We start from the raw sequence: 24,849 nt of genomic DNA on the forward strand, positions 1-24,849 counted from the left end.
GTCATAGATAATCATTACATGTTGAACAAATGAATGAAATGGTTACTTTGAGCAAAATGTCAATAAAATTTCTTAGGGAGATTTGGAAAAACATAATTTTCCTTGAGCTTGGTAGAACACAAATACTGTTTCCTGAAATTCTAAACCTACTGGGCTAGAAAATGAGTGTTTTAAAATGAGTGAATCACCTTAGCATTCTAGTTAATTGGTGTGAATAATTTCTGACAGAAGGTTGGATATCAAATAGCTATCTTCTTTGCCTCTCTTTTGTATTTATCATATGTATTTTGATAGAAATTAGCAATAAACCAAAGAGATGTTTACTCACAGATATCATTGCTTTTCATTTGGTGTGGATAATGAACACTACAAAAGCAGGCAGGGTTTACAGGGAGTAATTGATGTTGATGTTTTGTGCTATCACATGGATATTATTTTAAAAAAGAGGCACTAAACTATCATTTCATGCCCAATAGTTACAAGCAAGGGCCACGTGGATCAGTGATTCTTTAATGAAATGCTGTGGAGCACAGAGTCATTATCTTGTTCTTACAAATAAGAAACAAGAATGAACTATTGAATTCATGAGCAAGGAGGGCAGTTTTTATTGTATAACCCCAACTCTTTTTTTTTTTTTAATAAATGAAGGAATCATGAGTTAAAGATGTTAGAGTATCAATTTGAGGTGACAAAGTAGAGATAGTACAGAAATTAGACATCCTAACTAAAAATTTCTTCCAACTGTTTTAAGTTTTGACAGAAGCTCACACTCTGTGTACCATATGAGCCTGAGATTGCTATCATATTCCTTTTAAACAGGCACATTAATCAGTCATTAAGAATATGCATATATTTATTGCTTAAATGGTTAATATTTATGTGTCAAGTAGCTCATGAAAAGGAAAGTGAAAGTGGAAGTCACTCAATCGTGTCCAACTCCTTGTGACCACATTGAGTATACAATCCATGGAATTCTCCAGGCCAGGATACTGCAGTGGGCAGCCATTTCCTTCTCCAGGGGATCTTCCCAAACCAGGGATCTAGTCCAGGTCTCCCCCATTGCAGGATAATTCTTTACTAGCTGAGCCACAGGGAGGCCCATACAAATAGCTCACTCTTGATATTAATTTTATATCATGAACCAAGAGTTCACAAGTATTATTTTCCATATGTTAGCTCTTGAAAAAATAACATCAGTATGTCGGTTTTTCCTTCATCTCTTCACAGATAAATGTGATTTACTGTGCCTAGTGTCGTTCCCCACTTCAGGGCCCATGGAAAGTCAAGTCCAGAATCTAGTTTTTATGTTTCCATTGAATTTCCCCTATGTCCTGGGTAAGTTGTTAGTAGCAGTTTGTAACAGATGGCCAGGTTCTTAGGAGCTCTGGGTTAGAACTTGCCAGGAAAATAATGTGGTATGAAGGCTGCCTAATGGTCTGGGAGTGGACAAAGAAGGGGAGGGGGAAAGAAAGGGAAGGAAGCAGTAGAACAGAGGAACCAAGGGAAAAAGGGGAAGTAAGGAAAGAACCAAGAATGTAAGGCAGGAAAGTTAGGCCTGGAAAAGTTTTTAGAACTCCCGCCTATTAGATTAAGGTACTGTGCTAGAAAATTTCGCCTAGTTAATCCTCATAACTTTAGAACACATTCCATTTATAGGTGAGGAAATGGGCCCCAAACACCTGGTTAGTAAGTATCAGGACGAGAATTCAAACCCAGATCTAGTATCTTCTCCTGCTGCAGGAGGAAAACTCATTAAATGCTTCTCAGGATGCAAGCACATGGCTGGTAAGGACTCCCTTGAAAATTCAGTCCTCACTAGGTTAGTTCAAATGGCCTGGGAGTGCCTGCTCTTGTGAACTTCAGTGGATCCCTTAGCACGGGGCCTTAAAAAAATGAGGCCAGCTAATAAGCCCTGAATGTCTGATTACTGGATGTTATCTGAAGGAAGGGAGGAAATTCTTCCCTAAGCAGGGCCAGAAAAGGGAGAAAACTGAAATAATAGGAATTACAATGCAAGACCTCTTAGAAATGAAGGAGTGATGGTTTTTCCTCTTTGGCTGCAGAAATCACACCATTCAATGGAGAAAAAAATCAGTCCCCAAATGCAGAAGAAGGTATGTTTGTGTGTATGTGTGTGTGGTGTGTTTGGCTATGGTAGGGTAATGGTCCCATTCATAAAACTGGGCTGGAACTTGGAGCCCTATATAATTAAGAGCCAGACATCCTGGAATGCAAAATGAAGTGGGGCCTTAGGAAGCATCACTATGAACAAAGCTAGTGGAGGCGATGGAATTCCAGTTGAGCTATTCAAATCCTAAAAGACGATGTCAAAGTGCTACACTGAATATGCCAGCAAATTTGAAAAACTCAGCAGTGGCCACAGGACTGGAAAAGGTCAGTGTTCATTCCAATCCCAAAGAAAGGCAATGCCTAAGAATGTTCAAACTACTGTACAATTGCATTCATCTCACACATTAGCAAAATAATGTTCAAGTTTTCCAAGCCAGGCTTCAACAGTACACGAACCATGAAATTCCAGATGTTCAAGCGGGATGTAGAAAAGGCAGAGGAACCAGAGATCAAATTGCCAACATCTGCTGGATCATCAAAAAAACAAGAGAGTTCCAGATGCTTTATTGATTATGGAAAGCCTTTGAATGTGTGGATCACAAAAAATTGTGGAAAATTCTGAAAGAGATGGGAATACCAGATCACTTTACCTGCCTCCTGAGAAATCTGTATGCAGGTCAAGAAGCAACAGTTAGAAGCAGACATGGAACAGACTGGTTCCAAATTGGGAAAGGAGTGCATCAGGACTGTATATTGTCACCCTGCTTATTTAACTTATATGCAGAGTGCATCATGCAAAATGCCAGGCTGGACAAAGGTAAGCTGGAATCAAGATTACTGGGAGAAATATCAATAACCTCAGGTATGCAGATGACACCATCCTTATGGCAGAAAGCAAAGAGGAATGTGAAAGAGGAGAGTTTAAAAGCTGGCTTAAAACTCAACATTCAGAAACCTAAGATCATGGCATCAGGTCCTATCACTTCCTGGCAAACAGATGGGGAAACAATGGAAACGGTCACAGACTTTAGTTTCTTGGGCTCCAAAATCACTGTGGAGGGTGACTGCAGCCATGAAATTAAAAGACGCTTACTCCTTGGAAGGAAAGTTATGATCAACCTCAGTTCAGTTCAGTTCAGTTCAGTTCAGTTCAGTTCAGTCTGTCACTGTTTCCATCATTTCCCCATCTCTTTGCCATGAAGTGATGAGACTGGATGCCAAGATCTTAGTTTTCTGAATGTTGAATTTTAAGCCAACGTTTTCACTCTCTTCTTTCACTTTCATCGGTTCAGTTTAGTTCAGTCACTCAATCGTGTCTGACTCTTTGCAACCCCATGAATTGCAGCATGCCAGGCCTCCCTATCCATCACCAACTCCCAGAGTTCACTCAGACTCACGTCCATCGAGTCGGTAATGCCATCCAGCCATCTCATCCTCTGTCATCCCCTTCTCCTCCTGCCCCCAATCCCTCCCAGCATCAGAGTCTTTTCCAATGAGTCAACTCTTCGCATGAGGTGGCCAAAATACTGGTGTTTCAGCTTTAGCATCATTCCTTCCAAAGAACACCCGAGACTGATCTCCTTTAGAATGGACTGGTTGGATCTCCTTGCAGTCCAAGGGACTCTCAAGAGTCTTCTCCAACATCACAGTTCAAAAGCATCAATTCTTTGGTGCTCAGCTTTCTTCACAGTCCAACTCTAACATCTGTACATGACCACTGGAAAAACCATAGCCTTTTCCGAATTTGCTGGCATATTGAGTGCAGCACTTTCATAGAATCATCTTCCAGGATTTGAAATAGCTCAACTGGAATTCCATCACCTCCACTAGCTTTGTTTGTAGTGATGCTTTCTACCTAGACAGCATATGAAAAAGCAGAGACATTACTTTCCAGCAAAGGTCCATCTAGTCAAAGCTATGGTTTTTCCAGTAGTCATGTATGGATGTGAGAGTTTAATATAAAGAAAGTGGAGCACCAAAGAATTGATACTCTTGAACTGTGGTGATATCCTAAAGGAAATCAGTCCTGAATATTCATTGGAAGGACTGATGCTGAGGCTGAAACTCCAATGCTTGGCCACCTGATGCCAAGAACTTACTCATTTGAAATGACCCTGATGCTGGGAGGGATTGGGGACAGGAGGAGAAGGGGATGACAGAGAATGAGATGGTTGAATGGCATCACCGACTCAATGCCATGAGTTTGTGCAAGCTCTGGGAGTTGGTAATGGACAGAGAAGCCTGTCGTGCTGAAGTCCGTGGGGTTGCAAAGAGCAACTAAACTGAACTGAACTGATAATTAAGGTTGTAATTGCACCTTGTCTCTTTATTGTCAAAGATAGTGTAACTTGGGAATAAGTTTACTAGCAGGTAAAATTGCATTGCACAAATCCAGATGCATAACATCTGCATTAAAATATTTTAAAAATCACAATTTGAAGTTGTTTTAGAAGAATAATGTATATATTAATTTCATAAGAATTAGAGAGTTTCACTACAAATAAAGAACTAGTAATGGAATATTATGAAGAAAAAAGTAATAAATAGGCCAAAATTTTTGTGACAGAATCTATGTGACTTTAAATATTTGCTGAATAGTGTTTACGGTATCTGTTTGTGTATATGAAAGTGAAAGTGTTAGTCACTCAATTGTGTCTGACTCTTTGTGATCCTATGGACTATAATCTGCCTGGCTCCTCTGTTCATGGGATTCTCCAGGCAAGAATACTGGAGTGGGAATACATAAATAGAAATATAAGTAAGTAGAAATAATTTTGTAGTACATGAGATATTACTCTATATGCAGTTTTAAATTAAAATATAACTGCTAACATGCATTTCTGAAGGAGACCAACCCTGGGATTTCTTTGGAAGGAATGATACTAAAGCTGAAACTCCAGTACTTTGGCCACCTCATGCAGAGTTGACTCATTGGAAAAGACTTTGATGCTGGGAGGGATTGGGGGCAGGAGAAGAAGGGGACAACCGAGGATGAGATGGCTGGGTGGCATCACTGACTCGATGGACGTGAGTTTGAGTGAACTCTGGGAGTTGGTGATGGACAGGGAAGCCTGGCGTGCTGCGATTCATGGGGTCGCAAAGAGTTGGACATGACTGAGCGACTGAACTGAACTGAACTGAACATGCATTTAATAAAAACCTGAAGCTGAAGTAATTGTTTAATTTTACACTAAATGTTTGTTTTTAATCACAGAACTATATGAGGCCTTGGACTTAATCTCTCTAGAATTAAAAAATTCTAAAAAATTTAAGAGGTTGAGTCATTGCATTTTTCAACAGTGCTTTTTCACTGTTAGAATAGCTACAGGTTTGCAACTATGAATAGAGACATCAGCATACTTAGACTTCCTTTTCTTTATTCCCTTTACCTGGTTCCTTCAGACATTCCTGAGTTAATTTTACTTTTGTCCCATTTCTCTTAAAAACTTTACATTTCTGCTATCTAGTTATATTTTATGCGTTTTTTCAAATCACCCTTAGTACACAATAGGAAGAAGGCAGAATATAAATAAATCACAAATAAAGTTTTGTAAGTTATTATAATTCAAAATGTTTATAATCCCGAATCATGACTTACTAGTAATTTTTCTGTGTTCAATAGTATGTGTAAAGATTGCCTCTAAATCATATGTTAGTTACTAGAGAAACAGGTTAGAACAATGTGAAGTGTCTCTTTTTAAATCAATATTCACCTATTCACTAATAAGTCTCTTCTAAATTTTTGTGTCTTCAATATAGCATTTACATGCAGCAGGACAAAATTGCTTTGCTTTGGTGTTGAAATTTTGTGTTCTGGTATAGAAAGGCCATGAAGTGAGTGACTCCTGGCTTACTGATTTTTAAATCTGTTAAGATCTGCCAGAATCAGTTCCTAAAAGTGAGTTATTTTTCATATATCAAAATCTAGGTTGAAACACTGCCTTGCTTGTTAAGATTGATTAAGTAGAAGTAATACTTTCACATTGGCTCATTAACAGAAGAAAAATTGGCCCACTCTAATCACTCACAGAATTTTAGCAGAAAAGTTAATGATAAATGTAAGCAAACCTCATGTACATACAACGCTTTTACTGTTTAGGAAAAAAAAGAAAATAGAAAACATTTTTATTTCCCCTCCACAGTAAATAATTACACAGTGTGAAATTCTCCTGCAGCTGTTTTATTTTCTTATGATCTTTCTTTCCTAATGTTAAGAAATCACAAAATTAATCATTTCTGATCTTGTACACTTGAGCAGTGTTGGATACTAATACTGAAATTAGACACAGTGGCTCTGTCATAAGTAGACTTGAACTTGAACCAGTTTCTTAGTCCTTTGAGCCTCAGTTTCAGCTGAAAAAATGATGGAGGTGAACCAGTATTCTTTTAAATGCATTCTTTTTGTAAAATTTTTCTTCTTAAATGAGCTACATTGAAAATATGAGTGCCTTTTGGGTGTTTTTCCTTGTGTCAAGTTGCATTACAACAACTTCAAAAACATTCTTGAAACAAAAATATACTGACTTGGTGTTTAAACAATTTAAACTTTAAGTGGTTTTGTGAAATAAGACTATTGTAATTGAGTGTCCAGTCTCAACACTGAGGGCCATCACTGATCATGTTTCTGTGATCAGTACCACATTGCATCTCTGAAGTCCGTTAGTACTTTAGTCTATTGGACTGATGGCTAATCTTATTCAGTTTCCACTGTGGTTGCCATCTTTGAATATTTGGAGAAGATAAAAGACTAACTGTGGTAAATGAGGCAATCTGATCATCTCATAACACAGTAGCTATCTGCCTGCCCATTCTGTGGTCAGTACAAATCCTGGGAAATTCAGCCAGCATACACAACCAGTGAGCCCAAGTGTCTTTGACTAATTTTTAGTAGAATGTGTTCTGTTATTGCTAACTTTGTTAGCAATGATAAAGCATGTATCAAGTTTTGATTATGATTACTAATTGAGTATATATATTTTGAAGTTTATGAAATTTCTTTATAGGTCTGTTAGTGGGTTAAATATAAGTTCTATGGTGCTGAGTTTTCATAATATTCTGTGTCTTCATAAGTATTTCAGTGAGAATATTGTGTTACTGAAACGTTGAAGCTGAAACTCCAATACTTTGGCCACCTGATGCAAAGAAGTGACTCACTAGAAAAGACCCTGATGCTAGGAAAGCCTCCAGAGGTGGTGATGGACAGGAAAGCCTCATGTGCTGCAGTCCATGGGGTCTCAAAGAGTTGGACACAACTGAGTGTCTGAACTGAACTAAACTGATCTTAATTAGAAAATTGTTCTATGAGTTTTACCTTCTCTTACTAGGTAGAAAATGTCAGACTTGGTCATCTTTAGAATACTTTAACTCCAAAGTACCGTATTTCTTTAACTTAGGCTCAGAGAATTTCTCATTTAGGGGTAATGCCATTCATTACCACTCAATGCCACTGAGTCTACCCAAACTCCTGGATATACATGATATATGGTAGCAAATACTTTAAGATTACTTTAGAGATGTTAGGTAGATTGATACAATTAGATACAAACATTTAAAATGATTGAAAGTTACATGTGATTAGGTCATTAGAAAAATAGGCTTTAAAAGTTTCATTCACCATCTGAGTTTAGGAGCCATAGTTGCTGTGTCTAGCTTGGAATTTGAATCCTGTAATTCACTGCTTATCATTAAACTGGGCCCAATAAGAGTCATGTGTGTGTTTCTTCACTGAAAAACTGTGACAGCTTCTTCTGGGAATCTTAGTACAAAGTGATTTCAAAATAATGTTTAGTCTGGAAACTGTTTTTCCTGAGTAGTGAGTAATGAAACTTGGGCATGTTGCTTCCTGCTGCTGCATTGCTTATCAAGAGCACTGTAAAGAAAAGAGGGATTAATAACGATGATAAAACCTGCATCTTATTTTAAGGATTACTTTTTCAAACCCAATCTTTGTTCCAGAAGCTTAATTTTTTTTCCCCAGATCCTTTCTTTTTCTTGATGGAACAGTAGCATGTGGCATAGTCAATGAGTATAAGCAGCTTGAGTTCACTGTAAAACTCTATCTACCTATTAAATTTTTTGAAAGTTATTAAAAAACTCTGGGACTCACTTTTTCCCTTTGTGAAGTTTTGTAATATATGTCATATTTTTGGAAGATGGCATAGAATTTATGAGGAAGGGTTCTTATATTAGGCCCACTGATTTTGAATTTTGGCTCCAGCTCTTAAGAACTATTTTAAAAAGGGGCTTCCCTGATAGTTCCATTGGTGAAGAATCCGCCTGCAATGCAGAAGACCCCAGTTTGATTTCTGGGTCAGGAAGATCCCCTGGAGAAGGGATAGGCTACCCACTCAAGTATTCTTGGGCTTCCTTTATGGTCCAGCTGGTAAAGAATCTGCCTGCATGCGGGAGACATGAGTTCAACCCCTGAGTTGGGAAGAAATCCTGGAGAAGGGAAAGGCTACCCACTACAGTATTCTGGCCTGGAGAATTCTGTGAACTGTACAGTCCATGTGGTTGCAAAGAGTCGGACATGGCTGAGTGACTTGACTTTCACTTAAGAACTATGTGATTTTGCTTGGTCTGCTTAGTCTAAGACTCAATTATTTCAGTGGTAAAAATGGGGTTATTAGTACTAATGGGCTTGTTCTGATCATTAGATTGGATAATCTGTGTGGCACATTTAGCACAGTACCTGGCACAAATACATATGTATTAACTATTGGATGTTATTGTTAACTCTTACTAAATGTAATGCAGACACATATTGAAAGCACTCAAACTATTATTACTGAGCATGTAGAAGACTCAGTAGGTGTGTTATAAAGCAGTAATTATAATTAGTCTCTTCTCTGTGTATCTATTATCTAATGACTTAAGAGAAGATATTGTTGGTAGGACATTTATTCAGGTGTTAAATTATGGTGGAGATCGCTCATGTTTAGCCTGTTCTGCTTTTCCACATCACTGGATTCTAAATGCTCTTTCTCAAATTAAATTGTCCTTTTTATTTCTAACTGCACACCAGGTTGCTGTCTAATGCCAGTATTTCTTAACTAAGGAATATCCAATTAGTTCTTATTCTGATGAAGGAAGATCTTTAATAATATTCTGCAGTGGGTCTTTTATCTGGGATATTTAACAGGTTCTATGTTTTTTTTTTCTAATTGCAAAGGCTATATGATAGGCATTTCATTATTAGTATAGATCTGTGAGCAGCTATAATACAGTAGATAGGGCATTTTTATGCTTTTTTCTAGAAAATGAATGCAATTTAAGGGAAAAATTTTCCATGAGGTGATGGATGATTTCAATTATTTAAAGCAAATGTTTTTCCATGGAATATATACAGCAGCAGCTAGTGATATAGGTAACTAACACATACTATTGCTTATATATTTCATAGCCTAATGAGGTAATTTAAATATTTTTTTTTGGCTGAGGAAATATGGTTAAATTTTGCAAAGTGTGCATGTGTGTATATATACATCATAAAAATGAGAATTTGACTTTTAAAATTTCATTATCATTATCCACTTTCTTGTTTCTCAGTCTTAATCACAGAATATTGTATGTACTGTCATTGTAATATATTATAGCACTAAAATTGATAGATATAGTTTATTTATTTATTTATTTTTAATAAATTTATTTATTTTAATTGGAGGTTAATTACTTTACAACATTGTATTGGTTTTGCCACACATCAACATGAATCTGCCACAGGTGTGCACATGTTCCCCATCCTGAAACCTCCTCCCTCCTCCCTCCCTGTACCATCCCTCTGGGTCGTCTGAGTGCACCAGCTCCAAGCATCCTGTATCCTGCACTGAACCTGGACTGGCTATTCGTTTCATATATGATATTTGACATGTTTCAATGCCATTCTCCCAAATCATCCCACCCTCGCCCTCCCCCAGAGTCCAAAAGGCTGTTTTATACATCTGTGTCTCTTTTGCTGTCTCGCATACAGGATTATCATTACCATCATTCTAAATTCCATATCATTCACTCACTCACTTCAGTCGCTCAGTCGTGTCTGACTCTTGCGACCCCATGAATTGCAGCACGCCAGGCCTCCCTGCCCATCACCATCTCCTGGAGTTCACTCAGACTCATGTCCATCGAGTCCGTCATGCCATCCAGCCATTCCATCCTCGGTAGTCCCCTTCTCCTACTGCCCCCAATCCCTCCCAGCATCAGAGTCTTTTCCAATGAGTCAACTCTTCACATGCGGTGGCCAGAGTACTGGAGTTTCAGCTTCAGCATCATTCCTTCCAAAGAAATCCCAGGGTTGATCTCCTTCAGAATGGACTGGTTGGATCTCCTTGCAGTCCAAGGGACTCTCAAGAGTCTTCTCCAACACCACAGTTCAAAAGCATCAATTCTTCGGCGCTCAGGCTTCTTCACAGTCCAACTCTCACATCCATACATGGCTACTGGAAAACCATAGCCTTGACTAGACAGACCTTAGTCGGCAAAGTAATGTCCCTGCTTTTGAATATGCTGTCTAGGTTGATCATAACTTTTCTTCCAAGGAGGGAGCGTCTTTTAATTTCATGGCTGCAGTCACCATCTGTGGTGATTTTGGAGCCCCCCAAAATAAAGTTTGACACTGTTTCCACTGTTTCCCCGTCTATTTCCCATGAAGTGATGGGACCAGATGCCATGATCTTCGTTTTCTGAATGTTGAGCTTAAAGCCAACTTTCTCATTCTCCTCTTTCACTTTCATCAAGAGGCTTTTTTAGCTCCTCTTCACTTTCTGCCATAAGGGTGGTGTCATCTGCATATCTGAGGTTATTGATATTTCTCCCAGCAATCTTGATTCCAGCTTGTGTTTCTTCCAGTCCAGCATTTCTAATGATGTACTCTGCATAGAAGTTAAATAAGCAAGGTGACAATATACAGCTTTGACGTACTCCTTTTCCTATTTGGAACCAGTCTGTTGTTCCATGTCCAGTTCTAACTGTTGCTTCCTGATCTGCATACAGATTTCTCAAGAGGCAAGTCAGGTGGTCTGGTATTTCCATCTCTTTCAGAATTTTCCACAGTTTATTGTGATCCACACAGTCAAAGGTTTCAGCATAGTCAATAAAGCAGAAAGAGATGTTTTTCTGGAACTCTCTTGCTTTTTCCATTATCCAGCGGATGTTGGCAATTTGATCTCTGGTTCCTCTGCCTTTTCTAAAACCAGCTTGAACATCAGGAAGTTCATGGTTCACGTATTGCTGAAGCCTGGCTTGGAGAATTTTGAGCATTACTTTACTAGCATGTGAGATGAATGCAATTGTGTGGTAGTTTGAGCATTCTTTGGCATTGCCTTTCTCTGGGATTGGAATGAAAACTGACCTTTTCCAGTCCTGTGGCCACTGCTGAGTTTTCCAAATTTGTTGGCATATTGAGTGCACCACTTTCACAGCATCATCTTTCAGGATTTGAAATAGCTCTACTGGAATTCCATCACTTCCACTAGCTTTGTTTGTAGTGATGCGTTCTAAGGCCCACTTGACTTCACATTCCAGGATGTCTGGCTCTAGATGAGTGATCACACCATCATGATTGTCTGGGTCGTGAAGATCTTTTTTGTACAGTTCTTCTGTGTATTCTTGCCACCTCTTCTTAATATCTTCTGCTTCTGTTAGGTCCAGACCATTTCGTCCTTTATCGAGCTCATCTTTGCATGAAATGTTCCCTTGGTATCTCTAATTTTCTTGAAGAGATCTCTAGTCTTTCCCATTCTGTTCTTTTCCTCTATTTCTTTGCATTGATCCCTGAAGAAGGCTTTTTTATCTCTTCTTGCTATTCTTTGGAACTCTGCATTCAGATGCTTATATCTTTCCTTTTCTCCTTTGCTTTCTGCCTCTCTCCTTTCCACAGCTATTTGTAAGGCCTCCACAAACAACCATTTTGCTTTGTTGCATTTCTTTTCCATGGGGATGGTCTTGATCCCTGTCTCCTGTACAATGTCATGAACCTCATTCCATAGTTCATCAGGCAGTCTATCTATCAGATCTAGGCCCTTAAATCTATTTCTCACTTCTACTGTATAATCATAAGGGATTTGATTTAGGTCATATCTGAATGTTCTAGCACTTTTCCCTACTTTCTTCAATTTAAGTCTGAATTTGGCAATAAGGAGTTCATGATCTGAGTTACAGTCAGCTCCTGGTCTTGTTTTTGTTGACTGTATAGAGCTTCTCCATCTTTGGCTGCAGAGAATATAATCAATCTGATTTCGTTGTTGACCATCTGGTGATGTCCATGTGTAGAGTCTTCTCTTGTGTTGTTGGAAGAGGGTGTTTGCTATGACCAGTGCATTCTTGGCAAAACTCGTTTAGTCTTTGCCCTGCTTCATTCTGCATTCCAAGGCCAAATCTGCCTCTTACTCCAGGTGTTTCTTGAATTCCTACTTTTGCTTTCCAGTCCCCTATAATGAAAAGGACATCTTTTTTGGGGTGTTAATTCCAAAAGGTCTTGTAGGTCTTCATAGAACCGTTCAACTTTAGTTTCTTCAGCATTACTGGTTGGGGCATAGACTTGGATTACTGTGATATTGAATGGTTTTCCTTGGAAACGAACAGAGATCATTCTGTCATTTTTGAGATTGCATCTAAGTACTGCATTTCAGACTCTTTTGTTGACCATGATGGCTACTCCATTTCTTCTGAGAGATTCCTGCCTGCAGTAGTAGATATAATGGTCAACTGAGCTAAATTCACCCATTCCAGTCCATTTTAGTTCACTGATTCCTAGAATGTTGACATTCACCCTTGTCATCTCTTGTTTGACCACTTCCAATTTGCCTTGATTCATGGACCTGACATTCCAGGTTCCTATGCAATATTGCTCTTTACAGCATCAGACCTTGCTTCTATCACCAGTCACATCCACAACTAGGTATTGTTTTTGTTTTGGCTCCATCCCTTCATTCTTTCTGAAGTTACTTCTCCACTGATCTCCATTAGCATATTGGGCACCTAATGACCTGGGGAGTTCCTCTTCTGGTATCCTATCATTTTGCCTTTCATGCTGTTCATGGGGTTCTCAAGGCAAGAATACTGAAGTGGCTTGCCATTCCCTTCTCCAGTGCACCACGTTCTGTCAGACCTCTCTACGATAACCCGCCCATCTTGGGTTGCCCCGCAGGCATGGCTTGGTTTCATTGAGTTAGACAAGGCTGTGGTCCTAGTGTGATTAGATTGACTAGTTTTCTGTGAGTATGGTTTCTGTGTGTCTGCCCTCTGATGCCCTCTTGCAACACCTACCATCTTACTTTGGTTTCTCTTACCTTTGGCGTGGGGTATCTCTTTACGGCTGCTCCAGCAAAGCACAGCCGCTGCACCTTACCTTGGATGAGGGGTATCTCCTTACCGCCACCGTTCCTGTCCTTCAACGTGGAATAGCTCCTCTAGGCCCTCCTGTGCCTTAGCTGCCACCACTCCTCGGGTTTGCTCCTCCCTTCTGCCAGCCCTGGCCTCGGGTGTGGGTGGCTCCTCCCAGCTGCTGCCCCTGGCCTCGAGCTTGGGGTGACTCCTCAGGGTCACCGCCCCTGGCCTCGGGCTCAGGGTGGACCTCAGGGTCACCGCACCTGGCCTCAGGTGAGAAGTGGCTTCTCCTGGACGCCTCCCGGCCACCACCCCTGACCTCGGATGCGGGGTAGCTCCTCTCGGCCGTTCCTGCACCGCAGCAGGCTGGCACACTAGGCCGCTGCCCCTGACCTCAGACGTGGGGTAGCTCCTCTCACCTGCGCTCAGTGCGCCGGCCGGCTATAGCAGCATTAATACTGTATTAGTGTTTTTCTTTCTGGCTTGCTTCACTCTGTATAATAGGCTGCAGTTTCATCCACCTCATTAGAACTGATTCAAATGTATTCCTTTTAATGGGTGAGTAATACTCCACTGTATATATGTACCACAGCTTTCTTATCCATTCATCTGCTGATGGACATCTAGGTTGTTTCCATGTCCTGGCTATTATAAACAGTGCTACGATGAACATTGGGGTACATGAGTCTCTTTCAATTCTGGTTTCCTTGGTGTGTATGCCCAGCAGTGGGATTTCTGGATCATATGGCAGTTCTATTTCCAGTTTCTTAAGGAATCTCCACACTGTTCTCCATAGTGGCTGTACTAGTTTGCATTCCCACCTACAGTGTAAGAGGGTTCCCTTTTCTCCACACCTTCTCCAGCATTTATTGCTTGTAGACGTTTGGATCGCAGCCATTCTGACTGGCATGAAATAGTACCTCATTGTGGTTTTGATTTGCATTTCTCTGACAATGAGTGATGTTGAGCATCTTTTCATGTGTTTGTTAGCCATCTGCATGTCTTCTTTGGAGAAATGTCTGTTTAGTTCTTTGGCCCATTTTTTGATTGGGTCGTTTATTTTTCTGGAATTGAGCTGCAGGAGTCACTTTTATATTTTTGAGATTAATTCTTTGTCAGTTGCTTCATTTGCTATAATTTTCTCAAATTCTGAATGCTGTCTTTTCATCTTGCTTATAGTTTCCTTTGTTGTGCAGAAGCTTTTAAGTTTAATTAGATCCCATTTGTTTATTTTTACTTTTATTTCCAGTATTCTGGAAGGTTGGTCATAGAGGATCCTGGTGTGATGTATGTCAGAGAGTGTTTTGCCTACGTTCTCCTCTAGGAGTTTTATAGTTTGTGGTCTAACATTTAGATCCTTAATCCATTTTTAGTTTACTTTTGTGTGTGGTGTTAGAAAGTGTTGTAGTTTCATTCTTTTACAGGTGGTTGACCAGTTTTCCAGCACCACTTGTTAAAGAGATTGTCTTTAATCCATTGTATATTCTTGCCTCCTTTGTCAAAGATAAGGTGTCCATATGTGTGTGGATTTATCTGTGGGCTTTCTATTTTGTTCCATTGATCTATGTTTCTCTCTTTATTCCAGTACCATACTGTATTGATGACTGTGGTTTTGTGATAGAGCCTGAAGTCAGGCAGGTTGATTCCTCCAGTTCCATTCTTCTTTCTCGAGATTGCTTTGGCTATTTGATGTTTTTGTATTTGCATACAAATTGTGAAATTATTTGTTCTAGCTCTGTGAAAAATACCATTGGTAGCTTGATAGGGATTGCATTGAATCTACAAATTGCTTTGTGTATTATACTCGTTTTCACTATATTGATTCTTCCCATCCATGAACATGGTATATTTCTCCATCTATTAGTGTCCTCTTTGATTTCTTTCACCAGTGTTTGACAGTTTTCTATATATAGGTCTTTAGTTTCTTTAGGTAGATATATTTCTAAGTATTTTAATCTTTTCAGTGCAATGGTGAATGGAATTATTTCCTTAATTTCTCTTTCTATTTTCTTATTATTAGTGTATAGGACTGCAAAGGATTTCTGTGCATTGATTTTTTATCCTTCAACTTTGCTATATTCATTGATTAGCTCTAGTAATTTTCTGGTAGAGTAGTTAGGGTTTACTATGTAGAGGATCATGTCATCTGCAAACAGTGAAAGTTTTACTTCTTCTTTTCCAATTTGGATTCCTTTTATTTTGTTTTCTGCTCTGATTGCTGTGGCCAAAACTTCCAAAACTATGTTGAATAGCAATGGTGAAAGTGGGCACCCTTGTCTTGTTCCTGACTTTAGAGGAAATACTTTCAATTTTTCACCATTGAGGATAACGTTTGCTGTGGGTTTGTCATATATAGCTTTTATTATGTTGAGCTATGTTCCCTCTATTCCTGCTTTCTGGAGAGTTTTTATCATAAATGGATTTTGAATTTTGTCAAAGGCCTTCTCTGCATCTATTGAGTTAATCATATGGTTTTTATTTTTCAATTTGTTAATGTGGTGTATTACATTGATTGATTTCCGAATATTGAGGAATCCTTGCATCCCTGGGATAAAGCCCACTTGGTCATGGTGTATGATCTTTTTAATGTGTTGTTGGATTCTGATTGCCAGAGTTTTGTTAAGGATTTTTGCATCTATGTTCATCAGTGATATTGGCCTGTAGTTTTCTTTTTTTGTGGCATCTTTGTCTGGTTTTGGTGTTAAGGTGATGGTGGCCTCAAAGAATGAGTTTGTAAGTTTACCCTGCTCTGCAATTTTCTGGCAGTGTTTGAGTAGGATAGGTGTTAGCTCTTCTCTAAATTTTTGGTAGAATTCAGTTGTGAAGCTGTCTGGACCTGGGCTTTTGTTTGCTGGAAGATTTCTGATTACAGTTTCAATTTCCATGCTTGTGATGGGTCTGTTAAGATTTTCCATTTCTTCCTGGTTCAGTTTTGGAAAGTTGTACTTTTCTAAGAATTTGTCCATTTCTTCCACGTTGTCCTTTTTATTGGCATATAATTGCTGATAGTAGTCTCTTATGATCCTTTGTATTTCTGTGTTGTCTGTTGTGATCTTTCCATTTTCATTTCTAATTTTATTGATTTGATTTTTCTCCCTTTGTTTCTTGATGAGTCTGGCTAATGGTTTGTCAATTTTATTTATCCTTTTAAAGAACCAGCTTTTGGCTTTGTTCATTTTTGCTATGGTCTCTTTTGTTTGTTTCATATTTATTTCTGCCCTAACTTTTAATATTTCTTCCCTTTTTCTAACCCTGGGGTTCTCCAATTCTTCCTTTTCTAGTTGCTTTAGGTGTAGAGTTCGGTTATTTATTTGACTTTTTTCTTGTTTCTTGAGGTATGCCTGTATTGCTATGAACCTTCTCCTTAGCACTGCTTTTTCCAGTGTTCCACAGGTTTGGGGTTGTTGTGTTTTCATTTTCATTAGTTCTATGCATATTTTGATATCTTTTTTTATTTCTTCTGTGTTTGTTGGTTATTCAGCAGCGTGTTGTTCAGCCTCCATATTTTGGAATTTTTAATAGTTTTTCTCCTATAATAGAGATCTACTCTTACTGCATTGTGGTCAGAAAAGATGCTTGGAATGATTTCAGTGTTTTTGAATTTACCAAGGTGAGGTTTATGGCCCAGGATGTGATCTATCCTGGAGAAGGTTCTGTGTGCACCTGAGCAAAAGGTGAAAATGATTGTTTTGGGGTGAAATGTCCTATTGATGTTAATTAGGTCTAACTGGTCTATTGTATCATATAAAGTTTGTATTTCCTTGTTAATTTTTTTGTTTAGTTGATCTATCCATAGGAGTGAGTGGGGTATTAAAGTCTCCCACTATTATTGTGTTATTGTTAATTTCCCCTTTCATACTTGTTAGCAATTGTCTGACATATTGCAGTGCTCCTATGTTGGGTGCATATATATTTATAATTGTTATATCTTCTTCTTGGATTGATCCTTTGATCGTTATGTAGTGTCCTTCTTTGTCTCTTTTCACAGCCTTTGTTTTAAAGTCTATTTTATCTCATATGAGTATTGCTACTCCTGCTTTCTTTTGGTCTCTATTTGCATGGAATATCTTTTTCCAGTCCTTCACTTACAGTATGTATGTGTCCCCTGTTTTGAGGTGAGTCTCTTGCAGACAACATATATAGAGGTCTTTTTTGTATTGATTCAGCCAGTCTTTGTCTGTTGGTTGTGGCATTCAACCCATTTATGTTTAAGGTAATTATTGATAAGTATGATCCCGTTGCCATTTACTTTATTGTTTTGGGTTCAAGTTTATACACCCTTTTTGTGTTTCCTGTCTAGAGAATATCCTTTAGCATTTTTTTGGAGAGTTGGTTTGGTGGTGCTGAATTCTCTCAGCTTTTGCTTGTCTGTAAATCTTTTGATTTCTCCTTCATATTTGAAGGAGATCCTTGCTGGGTACAGCAATCTTGGCTGTAGGTTATTTTTTCATCACTTTAAGTATGTCTTGCCATTCTCTCCTGGCCTTAAGAGTTTCTATTGAAAGATCAGCTGTTATCCTTATGGGAATCCCCTTGTGTGTTATTCATTGTTTTTCCCTTGCTGCTTTTAATATTTGTTCTTTGTGTTTGATCTTTGTTAATTTGATGAATATGTGTCTTGGGGTGTTTCACCTTGGGTTTATCCTGTTTGGGACTCTCTGGGTTTCTTGGACTTGAGTGATTATTTCCTTCCCCGTTTTAGGGATGTTTTCAACTCTTATCTCCTCAAATATTTTCTCATGGTCTTTCTTTTTGTCTTCTTCTTCTGGGACTCCTATGATTCAAATGTTGGGAGTTTTAACACTGTCCTAGAGGTCTCTGAGATTGTCCTCATTTCTTTTAATTTGTTTTTCTTTTTTCCTCTCTGATTCATTTATTTCTACCATTCTATCTTCTAATTCACTAATCCTAACTTCTGCCTTGTTATTCTACTATTTGTTGCCTCCAGAGTGTTTTTGATCTCATTTATTGCATTATTCATTAGATATTGACTCGTTTTATTTCTTCTAGGTCCTTGTTAAACCTTTCTTGCATCTTCTCAATCCTTGTCTCCAGGCTATTTATCTGTGATTCCATTTTGATTTGAAGATTTTGGATCATTTTCACTATCATTATTTGGAATTCTTTATCAGATAGACTCCCTATCTTTTCCTCTTTTGTTTGGTTTGATGGGCATTTATCTTGTTCCTTTACCTTCTGGGTATTCCTCTGTCTCTTCATCTTGTTTGTATTGCTGTGTTTGGGGTGTCCTTTCTGTATTCTGGCAATTTGTGGAGTTCTCTTTATTGTGGAGTTTCCTTACTGTGGGTGGGGTTGTACAGGTGGCTTGTCAAGGTTTCTTGGTTAGGGAAGCTTATGTCAGTGTTCTGGTGTGTAGAACTGGATTTCCTCCCTCTGGGGTGCAATGAAGTATCCAGTAATGAGTTATGAGATGTCAATGGTTTTGGAGTAACTTAGGGCAACCTGTATATTGGAGCTCAGGGCTGTGTTCCTGTGTTGCTGGAGAATTTGCATGGTATGTCTTGCTCAGGAACGTTGGCCTTTGGGTGGTGTTTGATTTCAGTGTAGGTATGGAAGCGTTTGATGAGCTCCTGTCAATTAATGTTCCCTGGAGTCAGGAGTCCTCTGGTGTTCTCAGGGTGTGGACTTAAGCCTCCTGCTTCTGGTTTTCAGTCTTATTTTTACAGTAGTTTCAAGACTTCTCCTTGTATACAGTACTGTTGATAAAACATCTAGTTTCAAGGTGAAAAGTTTCTCCACAGTGAGGGACACCCAGAGAGTTTCACAGAGTTACATGGAGAAGAGAAGAGGGAGGAGGGAGACCCAAATGAGATGAGGTGGAGTCAGTACAGGAGAGAGCAAGCTAGCCAGTAATCACTTCCTTATGTGCACTCCACAACTGGATTGCTCAGAGATGTTCATGGAGTTATACCAAGAAGAGAAGAGGGAGGAAGGAGATAGAGGTGGTCAGGAGGATAAAAGGGGGGAATCGAAAGGAGTGAGACAGATCCAGCCAGTAATCAGTTCCCTAAGTGTTCACCTCCCGCCCGAGGCCAGGGGCAGTGACCCTGAGGAGCCACCCCAAGCCTGAGGCCTGGTGCGGCAGCTGGGAGGAGCAACTCGAGGAGAGGTGGCTGTGCAGGCACAGGAGGGCCTAGAGGAGCTATCCCACATTGAAGGTCAGGAATGGTGGCGGTAAGGAGATACCACTCATCCAAGGTAAGGTGCAGCGGCTGTGCTTTGCTGGAGCAGCCGTGAAGAGATACCCCATGCCCAAGGTAAGAGAAACCCAAGTAAGATGGTAGGTGTTGCAAGAGGGTATCAGAGGGCAGATGCACTGAACCATACTCACAGAAAACTAGTCAATCTAATCACACTAAGACCAGAGCCTTGTCTAACTCAAGCTATGCCTGCAGGGTAACCCAAGACAGGCGGGTCAATGTGGAGAGGTCTGACAGAATGTGGTCCACTGGAGAAGGGAATGGCAAGCCACTTCAGTATTCTTGCCTTGAGAACCGCATGATCAGTATGAAAAGGCAAAATGATAGGATACCGAAAGAGGAACTCCGCAGGTCATTAGGTGCCCAATATGCTACTGGAGGTCAGTGGAGAAATAACTCCAGAAAGAATGAAGGGATGGAGCCAAAGCAAAAACAATACCCAGTTGTGGATGTGACTGGTGATAGAAGCAAGGTCTGATGCTGTAAAGAGCAATATTGCATAGGAACTTGGAATGTTAGGTCCATGAATCAAGGCAAATTGGAAGTGGTCAAACAAGAGATGGCAAGGGTGAACATCAACATTCTAGGAATCAGTGAACTAAAATGGACTGGAATGGGTGAATTTAACTAAGTTGACTATTATATTTACTACTGTGGGCAAGAATCTCTCAGAAGAAATGGAGTAGCCATCATGGTCAACAAAAGAGTCTGAAATGCAGTACTTAGATGCAATCTCAAAAACGACAGAATGATCTCTGTTCGTTTCCAAGGAAAATCATTCAATATCACGGTAATCCAAGTCTATGCCCCAACCAGTAATGCTGAAGAAACTGATGTTGAATGGTTCTATGAAGACCTACAAGACCTTTTAGAACTAACACCCAAAAAAGATGTCCTTTTCATTATAGGGGACTGGAATGCAAAAGTAGGAATTCAAGAAACACCTGGAGTAACAGGCAGATTTGGACTTGGAATGTGGAATGAAGCAGGGCAAAGACTAATAGAGTTTTGCCAAGAAAATGCACGGGTCATAGCAAACACCCTCTTCCAACAACACAAGAGAAGACTCTATACATGGATATCACCAGATGGTCAACGCCGAAATCAGATTGATTATATTCTTTGTAGCGAAAAATGGAGAAGCTCTATACAGTCAACAAAAATAAGACCAGGAGCTGACTGTGGCTCAGATCATGAACTCCTTATTGCCAAATTCAGACTTAAATTGAAGAAAGTAGGGAGAACCACTAGACCATTCAGGCATGACCTAAATCAAATCCCTTATGATTATACAGTGGAAGTGAGAAATAGATTGAAGGGCCTAGATCTGATAGATAGAGTGCCTGATGAACTATGGTTCGTGACATTGTTCAGGAGACAGGGATCAACATCATCCCCATGGAAAAGAAATGCAACAAAGCAAAATGGCTATCTGGGCAGGCCTTACAAATAGCTGTGAAAAGAAGAGAGGCAAAAAGCAAAGGAAAAAAGTAAAGATGTATGCATTTGAAGGCAGAGTTCCAAAGAATGGCAAGGAGAGATCAGAAAGCCTTCTTCAGCAATGAATGCAAAGAAATAGAGGAAAGCAACAGAATGGGAAAGACTAGAGATCTCTTCAAGAAAATTAGAGATACCAAGGGAACATTTCATGCAAAGACAGGCTCGATAAAGGACAGAAATGGTCTGGACCTAACAGAAGCAGAAGATATTAAGAAGAGGTGGCAAGAATACACAGAAGAACTGTACAAAAAAGATCTTGACGACCCAGATAATCATGATGATGTGATCACTCATCTAGAGCCAGACATCCTGGGATGTGAAGTCAAGTGGGCCTTAGGAAGCATCACTATGAACAAAGCTAGTGGAGGTGATGGAATTCCAGTTGAGCTGTTTCAAATCCTGGAAGATGATGCTGTGAAATTGCTGCACTCAATATGCCAGCAAGTTTGGAAAACTCAGCAGTGTCCACAGGATTGGAAAAGGTCAGTTTTCATTCCAGTCCCTAAGAATGGAAATGCAAAAGAATGCTCAAACTACTGCACAATTGTACTCATCTCACACGCTAGTAAAGTAATGCTCAAAATTCTCCAAGCCAGGCTTCAGCAATACATGAACCGTGAACTCCCTGATTTTCAAGCTGGTTTTAGAAAAGGCAGAGGAACCAGAGATCAAATTGCCAATATCTGCTGGATCATGGAAAAAGCAAGAGAGTTCCAGAAAAACATCTTTCTGCTTTATTGACTATGCCAAAGCCTTTGACAGTGTGGATCACAATAAACTGTGGAAAATTCTGAAAGAGATGGGAATACCACACTACCTAATCTGCCTCTTGAGAAATCTGTATGCAGGCCAGGAAGCAATAGTTAAAACTGGACATGGGGCCCCTGCGGCCCGGTCCAGCCAGCTCGCTCCTGCTCGCTCTGGCCGGGGCCGCCCCGTCCCGCCCCGCCCCCGCCGGCCGGGTGCCCTAGGTGCCGCGCGGAGACCCTCTGCACTGTGTGAACATGGTGCTGCGAGCGGTGTGGAGCGTCCGGGCCGTGGTCGGCAGCCTGCGCGCCATCTCAGCACCCAGCGCGCCCTGCTCGCTGCTGCCCTGGGGACTGCCAGCGGGTGCCTGCCGTCCGGGTGCTGCGCACCGGCCCTGCTCTGCTGTCGGTGCGGAAATTCACAGAAACACACGAATGGGTAACAACAAACAATGGTGTTGGAACAGTGGGAATCAGCAATTTTGCACAGGAAGCTTTGGTAGATGTTGTTTACTGTAGTCTGCCTGAAGTTGGGACAAAGTTGAACAAACAAAAGGAGTTTGGTGCTTTGGAAAGTGTGAAAGCTGCTAGTGAACTTTATTCTCCTCTATCAGGAGAAGTAACTGAAATTAATAAAGCTCTAGCAGAAAATCCAGGACTTGTCAACATGTCTTGTTAGGAAGATGGTTGGCTGATCAAGATGACATTCAGTAACCCTTCAGAACTAGATGAACTAATGAGTGAAGAAGCATATGAGAAATACATAAAATCTATTGAGGAGTGAAAATAGAACCCCTAAATAAACTACTTTGAAACAACTTAATCTAGTATAGTTGTCTTAAATTAGTGGTGGATAGGCATTTAAAAAACAACTTTTAGCAAAAGAAACTACTTGTAACAATGTTTCCTGAAGAAAATACCGCTTAACTTTCTAATGGCTTCAGATAAACACTGTGCATCTTTTCCACAGCATCCTGTGATTTTTAGGCTAGGCTCCAGTTATAATATTCAGAATTCCTGAAATTATCTCTGGTAAAACATTACAAAAATTATGTAATTCAAGGATAACATGGTTATCTTAAACCTTATATGACGCTGTAACTTGCTTACAGCTATCCTTGGATTTGGGTCAAAATTATCTTCCCATTAGAAATAACTGCCAGTGGAGAAAAGTTTTTTAGTTGTATGGTGTCCAATGAAGAATATTGCTATCTTAATTTTGCAATATACTGTGTTTGCTGGTGCTATTTTTATACAGTGAAGTAACAGCCTTGCAGGAGAATAAACAATTTAATAATAAAATATGCAACTTTTTAATCATGAAAAAAATAAAACAAAACAACAACTGGACATGGAACAACAGACTGTTCCAAATAGGAAAAGGAGTATGCCAAGGCTGTATATTGTCACCCTGCTTCTTTAACTTCTATGCAGAGTACATCATGAGAAACTCTGGACTGGAAGAAACACAAGCTGGAATCAAGTTTGCCAAGAGAAATATCAATAACCTCAGATATGCAGATGACACCACCCTTATGGCAGAAAGTGAACAGGAGCTAAAAAGCCTCTTGATGAAAGTGAAAGAGGAGAGTGAAAAAGTTGGCTTAAAGCTCAACATTCAGAAAACAAAGATCATGGCATCCGGTCCCATCACTTCATGGGAAATAGATGGGGAAACAGTAGAAACAGTGTCAGACTTTATTATTTTGGGCTCCAAAATCACTGCAGATGGTGATTGCAGCCATGAAATTAAAAGACGCTTACTCCTTGGAAGAAAAGTTATGACCAAACTAGACAGTATATTCAAAACCAGAGACATTACTTTGCCGACTAAGGTCCATCTAGTCAAGGCTATGGTTTTTCCTGTGGTCATGTATGGATGTGAGAGTTGGACTGTGAAGAAGGCTGAGCACCAAAGAACTGATGCTCTTGAACTGTGGTGTTGGAAAGACTCTTGAGAGTACCTTGGACTGCAAGGAGATCCAACCAGTCCATTCTGAAAGAGATCAGCCCTGGCATTTCTTTGGAAGAAATGATGCTAAAGCTGAAGCTCTAGTACTTTGGCCACCTCGTGCGAAGAGTTGACTCATTGGAAAAGACTCTGATGCTGGGAGGGATTGGGGGTAGGAGGAGAAGGGGAAGACCGAGAATGGGATGGCTGGATGGCATCACGGGCTCGATGGACATGAGTCTGAGTGAACTCCGGGAGATGGTGATGGACAGGGAGGCCTGGCATGCTGCGATTCATGGGGTCGCAAAAAGCTGGACATGACTGAACAACTGAACTGAACTGAACTGAAGTGTTCTCCAGTGTCTGGAACACACAGAGATTCACAGAGTTGGGTAGAGAAGAAAGGAGGTCAGGAGGAGACAGAGGTGACCTGGTGAAGAAAAAGGAGAGTCCAAAGGGGGAGAGAGCATTCAAGCCAGTTATCTCACTCCCAAGTAAAAATGGGTACTGAAGATTGGGTTCTTAAAGGTACAACATTGATAACAAATACCAAAAAGCAAAGATTAGAAATCTAGGGTAGAGTTTGGAATTTCAAAAATACAATATTAAAGAAAAGAAGAAAAAAAGACAAAAAAATAACAAAGTCACAAAAATTATAAATATATATATATATATATATATGATGTTTGTTTTTTAAAAAATAAGGTCTTTTTTTTTTGCAAAGTAATAATAGGTTATAAGAGTGAAAAGTCAGTGAGTAATATAGGACTTAAAAATTAAAAAATTAACAAGAGAATGATCATAAATATAGTAAAAATATATTTAGGGCTTTCTCTGGTGTTTTTGTGGATATTGTGGGGTTGGTTCATTTTTGAATAGTTCTTTGGTCCAGCTTATATTTCTCAAAATCTATAGGCCCCTTCTTATGTAGTTGGTACTAATGACAGGGTTTTAATCTATTGCACCTCTCACTTCCAAGGTGCTTCCCTCTATTTTAGCTTCTTCTGTTTGCTAGTCTCTTCAGTGTCTGATTTCTGCC

At 39.7% G+C, this 24,849-nt stretch overlaps 1 pseudogene; it reads left to right on the plus strand.

Annotated features, from left to right (window-relative positions):
* Nucleotides 1-22,117: 22,117 nt before the first annotated feature.
* On the plus strand, nucleotides 22,118-22,677 carry LOC138434648 (glycine cleavage system H protein, mitochondrial pseudogene; annotated as a pseudogene).
* Nucleotides 22,678-24,849: the final 2,172 nt, after the last annotated feature.

This window comes from Ovis canadensis, chromosome 2, assembly GCF_042477335.2.
Source record: "Ovis canadensis isolate MfBH-ARS-UI-01 breed Bighorn chromosome 2, ARS-UI_OviCan_v2, whole genome shotgun sequence".
NCBI classification, from domain to species: domain Eukaryota; kingdom Metazoa; phylum Chordata; class Mammalia; order Artiodactyla; family Bovidae; genus Ovis; species Ovis canadensis.